This window comes from Bidens hawaiensis, unplaced genomic scaffold (genome assembly GCF_021521415.1).
Source record: "Bidens hawaiensis isolate Kalapana, Puna unplaced genomic scaffold, B.hawaiensis_p1.1 tig00049629_1, whole genome shotgun sequence".
Lineage (NCBI taxonomy): Eukaryota > Viridiplantae > Streptophyta > Magnoliopsida > Asterales > Asteraceae > Bidens > Bidens hawaiensis.
This window is the reverse complement of record NW_027498873.1, coordinates 29,534-46,987: the sequence shown is the minus strand read 5'-3', so window position 1 is coordinate 46,987 and position 17,454 is coordinate 29,534. Positions and strand designations below refer to the sequence as shown.

The 17,454-nt window shown below is 34.4% G+C and overlaps 1 pseudogene; it reads left to right on the top strand.

Moving 5' to 3' along the window:
- Positions 1-559: 559 nt before the first annotated feature.
- On the top strand, positions 560-17,149 carry LOC143598089 (zinc finger BED domain-containing protein RICESLEEPER 2-like; annotated as a pseudogene).
- The last annotated feature ends 305 nt before the right edge of the window (positions 17,150-17,454 follow it).

Genomic DNA, 17,454 nt, shown 5'->3' with positions numbered 1-17,454 from the left:
GGAACATATGAAGGCAGATACCGTACGTCGAACGTCGCTTTATAGAAAGGGGAGGCCAGCAGATAAACGAATGATTGGTCATATAAGTAAACCGAATTATGTATGTCCTCTTGATGAACTCTGGATCCATGATGACTCGGATTCCGAGCGTGAAGGGGGAGAAGGTGGGAATGATGATGATGGGAATGATGATGGTAATGATGGTGATGGTGGAGCTGGTGATGCTGCTTTTCAAGAGCAACAAGATGCAGTGAATGCTGCATTAGCTGCCACCATTGCAGCTCAACAAGAACGGAAGAGAAAAGGGAAAGTTGTGGCAACTGGAGAGCCATCAAAGAAACGACGTGTGTCAGCTGGGGCTGGTGTAATTATTGGTGTGCCACCACCTCGTCAATCAACGCCTCAACGCTCGGTATTGCCGCCCACTACTAGCACTCCGATGCTCACATTGACGACGACGTTGGTGTCCCATGAAAGACTGGGTTTAATTCCTCAAATGGCGTTATCTGAAATACCAAGGCCTCCTGCTACATTGTCGACTGTCCCTCCAACACCATCCATGAGGCCTCCTCCTCCTCCTCCTAGTGATGTCTCTTTTCAGAGAATTACTAGGCCTCAGGGACCGATTCAACCAGTTCATCCATCTCTGCACAACTTGCCACCAAACCGCCAAACAGAGATGCTGTTAAATATTCTTCATCTATATGAGAACCAAATGGCTGCTGACCGTCAGAATCAAGAACGTCTTATGGAGAATCAAAGACGGATGATGAGTTATATCTCATTTTGTCAGAAGGAGACTAAAGCGCTACGTGCGATTGTTGAGTCTCAGGGGGTGAAAATGAAGGAACAAGAGGATCTAATCTTGCAACTGAATTGCAAAGAAGATGCCTTAAAGAAACTCAAAAGTGATGATCAAGATCCTGACGAGTATGATGCAGGAGGTGAGCCTAAACAAGCGCACAGCTCATCTTCCGGTACTGGTACAAGTGGCAGTGATTTGGATAAACAGATTGTTGTGTATAAGGATTCAACTTCCGCTAAGCCAATTGAAATGATTGAAGCCAACACTGTGATATTTATGGATGGTTCGGGAGTTGTGAAGAGTTTGGTGAATAGGGATGAGATCGAGGTGGGTGAGTTTGTTGATAGGTCTCTGACACGGGAGCAGATTTCCATACTGCGTGGGTTGAATGACGAACAACTGACTGTGTTAGAGACTGAGCCTGATGTCGAAGTAGTGAATGAGGAAGGTATATTATATGATCCGTCAATTCAAATGAATACGGATTTTATTTATGAAGATGAGGATGTTGAGATGGAAGATGTAACTGCTGAGGAGTATCCGGACCTGTTTCAACACACAAACGTTGATCAAGGTGCTCCGGTATTCGATGAACAAACGGTTAAAGTTGCTGAGGATGATTTGGTTAAGGCATCCAAGGGTAAACAGGAAGGTGATGCAGTATTCAAATCACTTGAAGTCATATCCGATGCTGATATTGCTAAGTGGTTCAGTTACAAAGCGGCGGGTAAGGTTATCAAGGCGTATAGATATGTTGATCAAGAACGAAAAGACATAGCTGCAACTTGGGTCAAGGCAAACCAAGTGACCTCCTTCAAGAGTATTTCCAAGGTACATGGTGATATTGTCTCATGGCTTTATGATTCTAAGCTTAAAGTATGTATAATTAAATGGGCGTTCTGACATTACCGCGGTGGGATGTTCGTACCCTCGCGTGTCGTCCATTCATCAATCGTGGTGGTCACCAGACAGCTGAGTTGTTTCATCAACACTTACTGTTTGAGGTCAATCATGGCTTCAAGTTCATCAAGCCCCAGGTCCCGAGACGTAAACATATTGACGAGATTGATCCAAGGACTGGCTAGAGGAAACTGGTTCTGAAGGTAAAGCCGCCAAAGACGATGAAGCGGGTACCTGTGAAGACGATGCCCCAACAGATGCATCTCTCATTTGACTGCTGGTACTATGACAATCGTACTGGCGAGGCCGTCATTGTACTTGGTAAAGGTCTGAAGACTGAGCTTATCAAGATAATCGACCCGATGTGGTTGGTTAATTTATCTGAAACAGACAATGACATGCTACACAGGAAACAGATTCTGATCGAGCGCAATGAAGACTACGACCTGGCTATGCAATTCCAGCGCGTTGTGCGTGTTTGTCATGAAAATGGAATTCATAGTTGCAGAGACTGGCAGTCCAAGCGTTTCAAGTGACTTAAAGACAAAGAGCTCAAGACGAGGGGGTGTCTGTTAGTGCACGGTTTTGCGTCTTGAGTCTTTGTAATTATCTTTAACGTATTTGTTTTATGTTTAATGTAATAAACATTTAAATTATTCTCTAGTTCGTTATATGTAATGTCTAGTTCGCTAAGGTAGTTTATCGAACTAAGACTTAAAGTTTATTCCCTCCTGATTCGTTAGGGGATGTTAACAAATCAGGGGGTGATTCGTTAAGTTATTTATGTATGTCATGAAGTAGTGTCTGGTTCGCTAGGGAATGTTAGCGAACCAGACCTATCTTCTATATATTGTGAACACTGTTTACGTTTAATTTAAGTTTTGAGAGTTAATTAACGAAACCCTGTCCAAACGCTCTCTCTCGATCTTCATCCTAATAATACATATACATATACAACACTTAATCAAACGTAATTATGAGCTAGATCTATATTTAAGGTATTAATCGATTATACACAGATCTGAGATATGTTATTGTTATTGGATTGATACACCGGGTTCCAACAGGATAATATTAATTTTTGGATTTTAGAGTTCTCGGATTTTAAATTATATCGCCTTCTACGGGATTTGTTTTGGAATAGTTTTCCAATTTTTTTCCCGCAATCACGCTAATTTTCCGAAAACTCATTACTTTACCCAAAAAAAACCCATAATACTCGAAAACCTATTAACCAAGAACCCATGTCATCCGAAAACTATAATTTACCCGAAAACATTATTTCTCGAAATCCTTAATTATACCCAGAAAGTTTTTACTATTAACTCATTAAAATGTATTGTAGATACTTAAATATTATAAAATTTTACAAAACATAAAGGCTTAACTTGAATGAACTTTTGATGTATCACTTCTGCCCAAAGGTGATGAGTTACATTTACCATAACATTCAAGTCTAACTGAAAGCTTTTGTTAGTTTTTGCCTAACATAATATAAATGTCTCACTTCTGCCCAAAGGTGATGTGTTACATTTTTTTTCAGCAAAACTAACATGTGCATAATTATAATAATTGTCTCACTTCTGCCCAAAGGTGATGTGTTACAATTATTTTTCACACATACTTAAATAAATTTAATTATGTCCAAATGTGATTTATTTTTGTTAAAGTAGAACTTTTAATTATAGTCTATTAGTTTAATGTTAATAATACACATCACATCTTCAATAAAATATAATGATCCTCACATTAATGATCCTTCATTAATCAAATGATCATAAATTTTAATATGTATTATTTTAATATCCCATAACATTACTCATTATAATTTTCTTCTATAAATAACTATCTCATCCAAATCATCCACTCTAATCTCATAACACAATTGAATTTTGTCTCATAAAGAGTTTAAATAACATTTAGCTCTTCTCGGCTTTATTTATCCATTAAGACATGATATGACTATCATACTGCTCTTTCTAATAACAATCATTCCATTGAAAACTAGAGCCTAACAAATTGAATGAGTCAATCATAATGTCTATTACGATAATGATAACCAATAACTTATATAAGTAAATGCTATCACTAGAGTTATTCTAGATTTAGTTTTTCCTAAGACTAATTAAAATAACTCCTAAGATTCATGCACTCTTTAAAAATTCTAACTATAAGGTTAGATGGTATTATTGAATACATCATAATGTACAATCATGACCCATAAAATTAAGGGCTCACACATGATATTGAGTACAATATTCTAGTACATTGCATACTCAAATTTTCAACAGTACAATTTGGTGCCTTAAGAATCAACTATAATACTCAGAATTACCAAAGGAAAATGAGTGTGTTGATCAACAACATATGTTCAAGAAAAGAAGCATCCGGTACTGGAAAATAAGATGTTATTCAACTTACTACCACTAAAACCTATAAGAGGATCATTCAAAGCTTCATAGACAAAATACAAGTATTACTTCCAGCTTTAAGTTCTCTAAGGAGAAGTCTCATTGCAAAAATATGTCATTAGATTAGGCATAGGCATTACAAGATTATCCATAATTCAAAAGAACAACTGGCTAAAATTGATAGTTATATATTAATGATATTTAAGTCTGCTAACCTAATATTCTCATTAACACATGATTGGTTGAGTCTAGTTCTATATGTTTACCCAAAAGTCAACAAATAATTAAACATGAGGGTTAGTGACAAATTTAAATGTTAAGGTTATTAGAACCATGATAAACTGTCTTCAAATTACGCTTTATGATACCTTAAATATTTTAAAGATTAATCAGAATTTAGTATCAATACTTAAGCTACATTATGACAGTTATAAGGTTTGCATAACCAACATAAAGTCACTATTACCTTAAACTCCCATATGATTTGTTATCAATATTTGGATTGAAACATTTATAAAATACAACTAGATGATACTGTATATTTTCACAACTTTTGTTATGATGCAAATAAAAATGTAACAAAAGACAAAGGAGAATATAAAATTCATCCATTAAAACCAAATTTCATGAGAAATCATGACGTGGTTAATGAGGGTGATTTTTCATATAATCTCATTCTCAGTGATTTTAAATCTGTGTTAGATGCCCTAAACATTGTTTGGCGTAGAAAATAAGTATGGGTTCACCAAAAGTTATATTTCACTTACATTAGTGGAACTTATTCATACAGAATATTCAGACATAATTATTTTATCATTTAAAAGGCTATTTACTTGTATCTAATCTGTCTTCTATCATTCATGGTCTTAAAGAGATTCATTCATGTATACTTAATATGATTTCTTCTAAATATGTCCCTAAGTTTCTTATGATACATAAAGGAAATCAAATTAAGTCTAACGTATGTATGAAAAATTCCCACATCACGTACATCATTGAAACTTCTCATGTAGTTTTTCATAGAGATATCGAAATATTAGTGGGAGCCTTAAGTGTCTCAATCATAACTTACAAGATTTTCAAGAGGTGGAGGAGTGAAAACTTGATATTATCTTAATTACACCTCTTGTACAAGACACTGCTCCATCACAACACTATTTCATCAAAACTTATCTCTGTGGAATTTACTACTACTCTTACAAAAGTTTCGGTGTTTCTTAAATGTGGGCATACTCCGATTTCTTACTGAAATAATCCTCACATGAGAAACTACGACGACTTACATCATTAACTCGTTTTTCTATTAGAATCTATTAGTCTTTAAATATTAAACCTAAGCATGCAAGTTTTCCTAAAGGCTTCTAAGGTCAGTGAGAGCTAATAAAAGTCCTTATAATGACTTGTCAGAAGTACAAGAGGAGGGGGAAGAGAGTCATTAAATTTTACTCCATATTTAAACTCCAATTACACCTCTTGTACACCATACTACACCAACTCTTATATACTTAGAATCCTAAAAATGATAGCAACCTAACCAAGAGCTAATCCATAAAACCGAGACTTTTAAAATTACCCAATAATCAACTCAGGAGGCCATCTAGGTTTTAAAACCTACTAACACTGATGATTATGTAACCTCCCTAACTAAAGTTGAAATGGATGTTGGAAAGTTTAATGATCCTACCCCTTATAATTAAAGCATTAGCATCAATCATAATTGACTCCATAAGTCAGGATAACGTTTTGAGATTTGGTTGAATCACCTTAGAGTGTTCATAACTAAACTAAATCCCAATATTAAACGTTAAGACAATAAGAAGCACGATTGATTGTTAAAGGTTACATTCAAGGATAAACGAATTATCAAAGAATCTTCTTACCAATACTATAAAAGATTTCTTTAAGTGTCATTATTGTTCTAGTAGCTTATAATAGTTAAGAGCTACATTACATGAACATTAAAACAGCTTTCCCTAGCAACTGGCTTACATATTTTTATGTTCATAAAACAACCTAAAAGTTATAAACTGAAGGTCAAAGAACATTTAGTCTATAAGTCAATAAAATCCATATATGGGTTAGTGCAAACATCAAAATATGATGAAATCTTTATACAATTATTTTCATCAAAAACAAGTGGATTAATTGTTGGTTCAGTCGGGACCGAGACGATCCGAGCCGGTTCGAGACGGAAGGTTTGATAACCAAAGACGGATAGAAACAAACACGAAACAAACGATTTCATTGATAAAAACGAAAGATTACATGCTTGTTAAACACTGAAATCACGATCTATGGCAGGGGGAGGTCGAGCATGGCCTCCCCCCTCATCCGGACATCACCTGGGCGCCGGGCACGCAAATCGTTAACAAACCACGCCTGAAAGCTGGGTATTTATACCCACTGCTATTCGATCAGGACTCATTCGATCGAATGAGTCCTATTCGATCGAATAGCATACTCATTCGATCGAATCAGAGACTGGTTCGATCGAATGAGTATCCATTTGAAAATGCTCTTTCGAATGGATGACTTTCGGCGTGGACCACTATCTAGGTGTACAGCATACAACATAAACAATCTAAACTATTCGCCAAGCGACGGCCACAAAACATGCACCAACATATTCCCCCTTGGACGTTGCTTGCGAATTGCTGTAAACACCTCTTGCAATCTTCAGTCAATCTCTGCTCTGGCTTGATAATCACGTGGTAGAATACCATCATTGCAGCAGATTCCCCCTTAGACTGAACTCTCAGTTAATGATGCAAAGTGTTCTCCATTGCTGACATCTTCAGACAAGAATTGTTGAACTTGGAGATGATTGAGGAACATTTGACTCTTTTGCTTGATCCTCCTTAATCTCCATTGCTGACATCTTCAGACAAAAAAATCTGTTTAAAAACAACCAACTATAGAAATTCCCCCTCAGCGTTAGCGTGTATCCCAATATATAGACGTGTAAGCTCATATCGTCTTCCGCTGACTTAATAATGTATTGGGCAAATGACAGAGGCTTCCGATCCACAGCTACTCCCCCTAAACAGATTAGTTTGTATGCAGATTCATCATCGGAGACAAAGACACATCATTAACTTCGTGATTGCGAATCACCATTCTTCAACAGAATTCCCTCCACAAAGCGGAATTCTCACATGCGGAAAATAAATATTTAACATGATTGGCCCATAAATAGTCAGATGCTCCTGACTACCCCACAATAACTCAAACTCAGATTCTCTCCACAAAGCAGAATCTTCAGAATGCGGAAAATAAATTAAACTTGGTTGGCCCATAAATAGTCAGATGCTCCTGACTACCCCACATATTAACTCGATTACTGTTATTCATATTTCAAGGTCTGACATGTTGAATGATCTACCTTTCTTCAACCCCATCCGCCAAAGATTGTGCCCTATTACAGAAGTAACACCCAGAAGCTCGTATCCCACATTTTCAGATTCAACCATACTTGTACCCTATTACAGAAGCCTCATCTGAAGCTCGTAGCCAACATTTTCAGGTACAAGATTGAACCCTATTAAAGAAGCATCCCAGATGTTGCTCGTAGCCAACATTTTCAGGCTCAATCCTTGAACAGCGGAGAAAAAGAAACAATAGCCAATGTGTACATACCAAACCAATAACATCATAACTCATCAGTAATCACTTTTCTCTATTCTTCTGTGTTCTTATAACAATCACCACTGTAGAAGCTCAATGAACAAGGGGTTATCCATTAAACTTGTAAACGATAATTCCTTCAGGTGATTGTGCTTTGTTCATTGCCCCAATTTGCCGCTTTAACTATTAAACATTTAAACGCTCTGACTTTGCCGGCAAATATCAGTGAAAATTTCACTGTCACCAAACTTTTTCTGGATTGTAATCAACTTGTATAGGATGTCCAGAAAAATCTTCATCACTGACCCGAAAATTAACCGAAAATTTCCCGGAAATTTTGTCGAAAAAAAATTTATTTTTGCCAAACTTTTTCAGAAGACTTCCCGACTGATAAAAATGGCTTGGGCAAATTTTCCTGTAAGCGGGCGTTCCAGACTCCTTTTTTTTTTTTTTTTGGTCTGGAACATGTTCGATCGAATAGGGCTCATTCGGTCGAATGAAGCACAGATTCGATCGAATGAAGAACTGGTTCGATCAGCTATTTGAATTTGACACTTTGAGCGGGAAAACCAGTTCGATCGAATACAATCTGATTCGATCGAATGAAGTCAATCGAATGGGCGGGAAAACTGGCGTTTGAATGTGACACTTTTGAGCGGGAAGACCTACTCGATCGAATCAGCCAATCGAATAGGCCTATTCGATCGAATGGCAGATTCGACTCCTTCATCGCCAGCCCAGAAAACGCGAAGAACACGAAGAACACACCAACAGTTTAACGTCCAGAACGCATAAAATCAAGAGCTCGGCTTGCTAGATCGGTTGTTAGACCCTTCTAGCGGTAACCTGGCTCTGATACCAATTGTTGGTTCAGTCGGGACCGAGACGATCCGAGCCGGTTCGAGACGGAAGGTTTGATAACCAAAGACGGATAGAAACAAACACGAAACAAACGATTTCATTGATAAAAACGAAAGATTACATGCTTGTTAAACACTGAAATCACGATCTATGGCAGGGGGAGGTCGAGCATGGCCTCCCCCCTCATCCAGACATCACCTGGGCGCCGGGCACGCAAATCCTTAACAAACCACGCCTGAAAGCTGGGTATTTATACCCACTGCTATTCGATCAGGACTCATTCGATCGAATGAGTCCTATTCGATCGAATAGCATACTCATTCGATCGAATCAGAGACTGGTTCGATCGAATGAGTATCCATTTGAAAATGCTCTTTCGAATGGATGACTTTCGGCGTGGACCACTATCTAGGTGTACAGCATACAACATAAACAATCTAAACTATTCGCCAAGCGACGGCCACAAAACATGCACCAACATTAATGTACCTACCTCAAGATGAGTGGGAGCAACTAAAAACAAACTTGTCCTTATATATATGACATTCTTCTTACAAGTATATGTTACATGAGTCAAAGCATTTTTCACACATACTTTGATATTATAGATCTCATAGATATTCCTTACACATGTAACAAACAGTATTGCTCTAATTTAGAGGATTAGGATCACATAGATTATTTCCTTATGCTTCATCAAGTAGAAGCCTTATATAAATACTCATTTAGATATTACTCAAATTGCAACACACAAGATATGTCTAGATTAATGTGAAGCATTTAAAAGAGTATTAAAATATCTTTAAAAGAAATGAAGGAACATAATTTAAAAGAAGAAGTGAGAATTCAAACCGGTAGATTACTTTAAACTTTGTCATATTCAGAGATAGGAAAATGTAATTTTCGGGATATATTCTTATGTCAGTAGATATATCTATCTCATGGAGGAGTCATAATGAACTGATAACAACCTAAGTCATAACGACATAATATGTTGATTAATCACAATGCAATTAGCAATAAATGTTGTTGAAAATTTATCAGTGGACTCATAAGTTTATTAACTCCATATATATTATATATTGAAGACTTACTGTGATAAAATCAGCTACCATGCTTTCTCAAACAGTAACAGTTCGAGAGGTGTTGCATTAAATTTCGATATGAAACTAATTATTCGTTTATGAACGAATTAAGGAATCAAAATTTGCGTATCGAATACATTCATGATATGCTTAAGGATCCGATAACTAAAAATCTCACCCATAAATATTATGAAAGCGCTTATAATAATGATGGGTTATTGATGACTATACACAACTGCATATCATACTATGAATGATTAACTATTAAATTTCCTCATCAGTTTTGATTTTGTACGTCTCTTAATATGTTCTGGATGCATAATGACATATGGACGAATTAATATACAAATCAAACGTTCTGAAGGGCTTACTTGAAAATTTTGATCATAACTACTTAGGTTTTAAATAAGGACTGCAGTATGATTAATGAGGGTCTTGAGCTGATGTTCAATTCAATGAATGTATTTTTCTGCTCCAGTTTAAGTTTAAAGCTAAAATGAGTGTTAACTCCTGATCAGGCTTATCTAATACTCATAATAAATGATTACTCGGCCAAGTGGGAGAATGTAAGAATAATATATATTAATATATATTTATATATGGCCATTATAATCATTTATATTATAATAGATCAAATTATTAAATATACCTTATTATATATTAGTTTGGTAATTGTTGATGGGCCATATTTCCTATAATTAACTAATAAAGGGTTTCCCCTTGGGTGTATATAAAGAGATATAAATATTAACATCATAACATAATCGCACACACATAACAATTTTGTGTGTCTCCTCTCTCATAAAACCGGGTTCCTCTCAAGAACCCTAACACCATCATTAACTATACATCCTAAAGGGGAACTCGATCAAGATGACAAACATGTCAACTACATCCATACTCTGCTGCGATTACTACTCTCCATGTTGTAACATGTTCATAGTTTTAATATTTATTATGTTTTCTATTACTTACATGAAGAACTGATCAGCATGTGAATAACGCTAACAGAAACAAAACATTTTATCTCAGCAAGGATATTAAAACTCATTTGAATATATTTGGATTATTAGACTACCAACTCAGCGGTGCTTCATATTTGATACGCAAGTGGTGCTTCACATACGACATCATATTTAGCCTGAATTAATTGAAATAAGGTCACACATGCGATAAGAATAGACACAAAGTTAAAGATTCACATGCCAGGTGGCCCGTGGCCGTAAGCATAATTGTTCTCTAGCATTCACAAATGACAGCGGGGGTACAAATTGTGATTTTGTAAACATGAAAAAGATCCACTTTATTTTGATTTTATGAAGCTTTAATGATAAACAAAAATAAAGGTAAATATAGTCAATAACATGATTTATTCACCGAAGTTTCAAAGTATAGGAACAAACACAAATAAGAAACTAAACATGACATGACATGCATGTAGATTCGACTCTTTCAAGATCAAGACTCAAGAGAGAGGTTAGAAGCATTGTTCGTGTTATTGTTTCGTGCTTGCGGCATGGACATGGATCTCCCGAACCATCCCTCAGTTTTAGACTCTTGACAGTGAAACTTGCACCTAAAAGATCCTTGATGTGTCGTAGGTGAGCATAAACACAACTGCCCCCTTGGGGAATTTACTGAACAACTGCCATCGCCGCCAACTGCATCCTCTTTGCCACCAGTAGCTCTAGGTGATTGGACTGTTTTGACACTAATATTGATGTGGCTTTTCGAATCCATCTGAAATTTTGTGTAGAGAAACTTTTATTATTTCTTTTTCTTGGCTTTAAATTATTTGGGAAGAATTATCGGATGAGAGGGGCCATTTTTAAAAAAGTGTGAAGCTTCAACTGAAAGCTAATCCCATTCATTGCTATTTATAATAGGCATCAAATCACTTGGGGTCCATTATTTTATGTTACGGATTGATCAATGGTAAAATGATATTATTCAGTATCACATATGACGCTTAAATCTACTTATACTAATAAAAGAAAATAATTCTGAACACATGTCATTTTATGGTTAATTCTTACCATCAAATTCCCTTTAAAATCACTTTTCTTCTATTGATGGAAAAGAAAAAAAATCTTGATTCTAAATATAATATTGATTATAATTCAGCATACTGCATTAATTGGTCAATCTCTATTAGTTGAATTACTAATGCCATAAATTATATTTTCTAAACATACTTAATATAAAAAGATATTAATATAATAATTATGTGTCATAAATATATTTTCTTTGAAATTGAAATGTATATATAAAATAGTTTATGTTTGTGGAGTACATTAACATTTAAACTTTTTTTACAAATATTCAGTCTTAAAAAGCATAGACAAATTTTTCATTTTTTATATTTATTATAAGACTATTGTGATAGTTTAACAACAGCGTGTTTATAAGGACAGCATGAAAGCTGTTCAAAAAGGAAAATCTGGTATCTTTTTTGTCTATGACCAGGTATGGAATGTATAACATTTTTGTGAAAGACTTTAGCTACATCTTTCACATCGAAATGCCTTATTGTTTTAAATGATGCTTCCAATGGCATTGCTTCATCGTTGTATATCGATGGTAGATCAACTCATTCTCGATTTAAAATTCAAATATATTTGATGATATAAAACAACTATATTTGTAATACATTTTTTTACATAATATAAAGAGACTTAATTATCTTGTTTTATTTGTATTAAATTATTAATTGTAATTTATACATTAATTTATCCCGTGTAATAATACACGGGTTTCTATATCTAGTTAATTATTATATAACAAAACCAATTTCTTAAATTATATATGTTTCTTAAATGTTTTAAACATCTTTTAACTTTACTTGCTGTATATATCCTAATATCCAGTTTTATCATGATTGTAAAAATCTCGACTATGCTTCGATTAATTAAGATTAATCGCTAATTCTCATCCCACCGGCCAACTAGTGACTACGATTACTACAACACTGTTTGAGACTATATGAAAACCGCCTAAGATTCTATCTATTGAAGTCTCGAGACGACGTATATATTACGTTTAATTCTCGTCTATTTTAACTATTAACATTTTTGTAAAATAAAAATATATAAATTACATTAAGTTTCACGTTTGCAGTGGATAAACTAAAATCTCTAACTTATTTAACGAGATTAGAAATAATACTATGAAAAAAGAGTTATTGTGGATCAACACAATGAATGGATCACATGTTGACATGAGTGGCTCCTCCATGTGCTTCACTCTCCACGTATGTGGTTTTTTCGTTTATCGATTTTTCTATCCCCAAAAAAAAAAAGAAAAATCATAAATTATAATACTAACAATCAAATCACATGCATCTGCCTTATCCAGATTTGTCACTACATTTAAAGGTAAACAGTTTTCTCACATGCTCTATACCATGATCAACCACTCATTTGTTCATATATGATATATCATGATCAAGTAGTATATTGATGTAATAAATCCTGTTATATGTAGTGTTCTTTGATGAGGTAAATGGGCTTAACAAAACGACGTTTTTCTCATCTTGAGAATTGAAATAAATGAACTCGTTAACAGTATTAGAGAGTTGTATATAAGCCTCAATGTTGTAATGATGTTTATAGGTTTTACAAACTCACAAATGGTCTAGGTGTACAACAATGTAACGAGCTTCAATTATTGGCATGTGTGCCAACATCATTTTAATGAAGATGTAGAAAGAGCCGGCATAACGAATGTGGGAGCCTAAATTGAAACAAGATTGTGGGCTTTTTATAATAATTGTTAAGAAAAAAAAAACAATTATTACAAGTTTTGAAATCATAATATATACTTTAGTAACAACCAAGCCTACCACCACACCAATATATTAGTATGATTTTACTATACTCATTATAATATATCTATATATAATATTTTTTTTGAATTTGGAGGCCTTAACTGAGTACAGGCCTAAAGCCCTAACTTGTTTTCGCTGTCCCACGAGCCACCCCTGAATGTAGATCCTGAACGACTACTTTTGGCGGATATTGTTGTAACAAGTATGAAGTATTCTTATGAGGCAAAACGGCCTTCAAGTTAAGTCTTTTCATAACTTCTGAGGTCAAATCACAACATTTTTTAAAAACGTATTTTGTAAAAGTTATAAGTCAATAAACACTTTTGACAAAAAAACGCTTTTGAAGTTAAATAAGCAATCTTAAAAACCCTCTAAAACAAAATGTTATTGTACAACGGTAATAATTTATTTTGTCAATATGTTTTTCATTAAATAAAATGTTTAACAATGATGGTTCATGGGTTTTTATGTGTGGTGTTAGGCCATAAGGCCACTCGATAACTCCACATACGTTATCGACTAACTAATGCCCATTATCTAGTTCTCATAAATACTAACGCTTAATACCTAAGCAACCAAGCTTTAATACTCACCATTCACTCTTTTAACGTTCGCTAAGGACTTAAACAATCTAAAGTAGGGCTGTCAATTTCTGACACGAACCTGCTAACACGACACGACACGACACGGGTCTTAACAGGTTTGGGTTTGAGCATAACAGGTTTCGTGTCTTTAACATGTCAACCTGTTTAAGACTTGTTTAAATTCGTGTCTTAACAGATAAAACACCTGTTAACCTGTTAGTACACGTTAATAACGTGTTAATATTTTTAATTTAAATTATAATATCTATATATAGATAAGATCTTCAGTTTCAATTTTCAAATCCCGCGTAGTTATACTGCCTATGCCCTAGACCTAATTAATATCAATAATCAATATATATTATTTAGACTTCACTGGCCGTCGTTTACAAATCACTTTTCCATCTCAATTCTCATAATCCATCTCATTTGTTTCAAGGTATGTTTCTAGTTTTTAATAATATTGGGTGACAATATAACATAAATAATAATGTTAATTAGAGGATGGGTGATTATGGTGATTCAATTTATGGGTGATTGGGTGGTGATATAAGAGTTGGGATGTCATAACTTATATATTAGTGTTTTATATCAATCATGTAGCATTTAGGTTTTTCTTTTGTGATGGTTTATACCTTATAATTGTATTAAAGTTGTAATCTTATTTATTTTTCCTTTACTGTAGATGGATTCCAATGGTAAAAAAGTTGACTTAGAAAGTGATAACTCAAAGAATATGAACATGAAAGATGATGAGGTTGAGTTTGTGGACATAGAATATGACAATGATGCTGGTGATAAAAAAAACAGCGGAAAAAAGACAACGAAAGGGTACATCTATAGTTTGGAATTATTTTATTAAACTTCACAAGAAACCAATAGGTGGAAAGATTCAATGCAAGTGCACAAAGTGCAGCCATGTTTTGTTATATGTTAGTACTCAAAGTACAGGTAATCTTAAACGACACCTAACTAGTTGCATTGGTAGTAACTATCAAGATGTTGGTCAAATGCTTTTTAATAGTGACATGAAATTAAGGTCTTCTAGTTATGATAATAATAAGTTTCGTGACATGCTTATAGCTGCTATTGTTATGCATGAATTGCCTTTATCATTTGTAGAGTATAAAGGCTTTAGAGATTTGTTTGCATACTTGCAACCCAACGTGAATGTCCCTTCTAGGAATACTGCTAGATCTGATTTATTGAACTCTTTTACTAGAGAAAAGGATAAGGTTAGAAAAATGCTTTTAGAGGCACCTGGAATGTTATGTCTAACTTCAGATTTATGGACTTCTATTGCTACGGATGGGTATTTGGAAATTACAGTGCATTTTATTGATAAACAATGGGTTTTGCAAAAGAGAGTATTATCATTTTCTTTCATGTCACCGCCTCATACCGGTGTTGCTTTATGTGAAAAGGTGTTTTCAATTCTAGTATAATGGGGCATAGAAAAAAAAAACTTTGTGTGACTTTAGATAATGCATCTTCTAATGACACATTTGTTGGGCTTTTAAGAGAATAATTGAATACAAAGTCGCCACTTGTTTCAAATGGTAGATTTTTTCATTTGAGGTGTTGTGCACATATTCTGAACTTAATTGTGCAAGATGGGCTTAAGAAAATTGATGAATGTGTCTACAAAGTTAGAGAGAGCATCAAGTATGTGAAAGGATCACAAGGAAGGAAAGAAAAGTTTTTGGAGTGTGTTAAGTTGCTTTCTTTAAGTTCGAAAAAGGGGTTAAGGCAAGACGTTCCTACTAGATGGAATTCTACCTTTTTAATGCTCGATAGTGCCATTTATTACCGACGTGCTTTTTGCCATTTAGAAATTAGTGATTCTAATCATAAGAGTTGTCCAAGTAGATTAGAGTGGGACACCATTCAAAAGATATGTAGTTTTCTTGCAGTTTTTCATGAGGTGACTAATGTTTTTTCGGGTACTAAATATCCTACCGCCAATTTATACTATCCACACATTTATGTTGCTTATTTTATACTGCATAAAAATTTGAGTTCAAAGGATGAGTACATGAAAAAAAATGGCTGAGTTGATGATGGCGAAGTTTCAGAAATACTGGTCTAATTTTAGTCTTACATTAGCCATGGCAGTGGTGTTAGATCCTAGATTCAAATTACATTTCATTGATTGGAGTTATGGAGTAATTTATGGAGCCGAAAGCGCTGAATATGAAATTGTTGATCAGTTTGTGCATTCTACGTTTAATGAATATGCCATGTTAAATGCTGATAATGGTTCATCTCCATCTTCGGATAACGCAAGTAGTTCAAATGCGAGCAATGTAGTTGATGATACAAGAGACAAATGTTCGCACGGTGTTGGAACAATACTTATGGTATTTTATATGCTTGTATTTATTATTATTTTATATTGTTATTAGATGATTGACTTACTAATTTAGTAATTTTTAATTATTCATTTACAGGGTTTTGATCAGTTTCAAAGTACAGACTTTGCAACTAACAAAAAGTCAGAAATGCAATTGTATTTGGATGAGCCTAGAATTAAAAGGAACACAGAACTAGATGTGTTGGCGTTTTGGAAAGCCAATGAGTTTAGATATCCCACACTTGAAAGGATGGCTAGAGAATTTTTGACCATTCCGGTATCTACAATTGCATCAGAGTCTACCTTTAGTGCTAGCGGAAGAGTACTTGATCAACATCGAAGTGCACTTGGTAAAGATACCGTTGAGGCTCTTGTTAAAACAAAAGATTGGTTATATGTAGATTATTGTAATGTCCATTTCCTTACTTTTTTTATTGAGTTTTTTACATAGTTTTTCTTTTCAATATTATATGTTTGTTTGTAGGTTCTAATCAAGTTAAGTTAGATGAGCTCACTGAAAATATAATGGCGCTTGATATTAATAGTGAATCAGATGCTTCAAACTCGGTAAACAATTCTAAGGTACCAAATCCATTGTTTCTAAATTTTTATACATTTTTAGTTTCCTAAACATTATAATGTGCATGCTACAACTTTTATTTCACTGAAAGCTGTTGTAAATTGTTGTTTTCAGGTTTAAAATTTTGGAAAATTTTTGTGTGAAGATTTGAAATTGAAGATGTGGTTAAGAAGATCCGTTTGAACTCGTACTTGCTTTAATAAATGTTAAGATTTGCTTTTGGATTTGTGAATTTTTGTTTCAAATGTGTCATGGATTATGTATCATTCTAGACTTTTATGCTTGTTTTGCCAAATTTTGTTCAACTACACGTGTATTATGTAGCATGTCCTTAAGCAGGTCTCTAAACAGGTCTTAACATGTTAACCCGTTTCTAAACAGGTTCGTGTTCGTGTTTGGAAAAAATGACACGATTAGTTATCGTG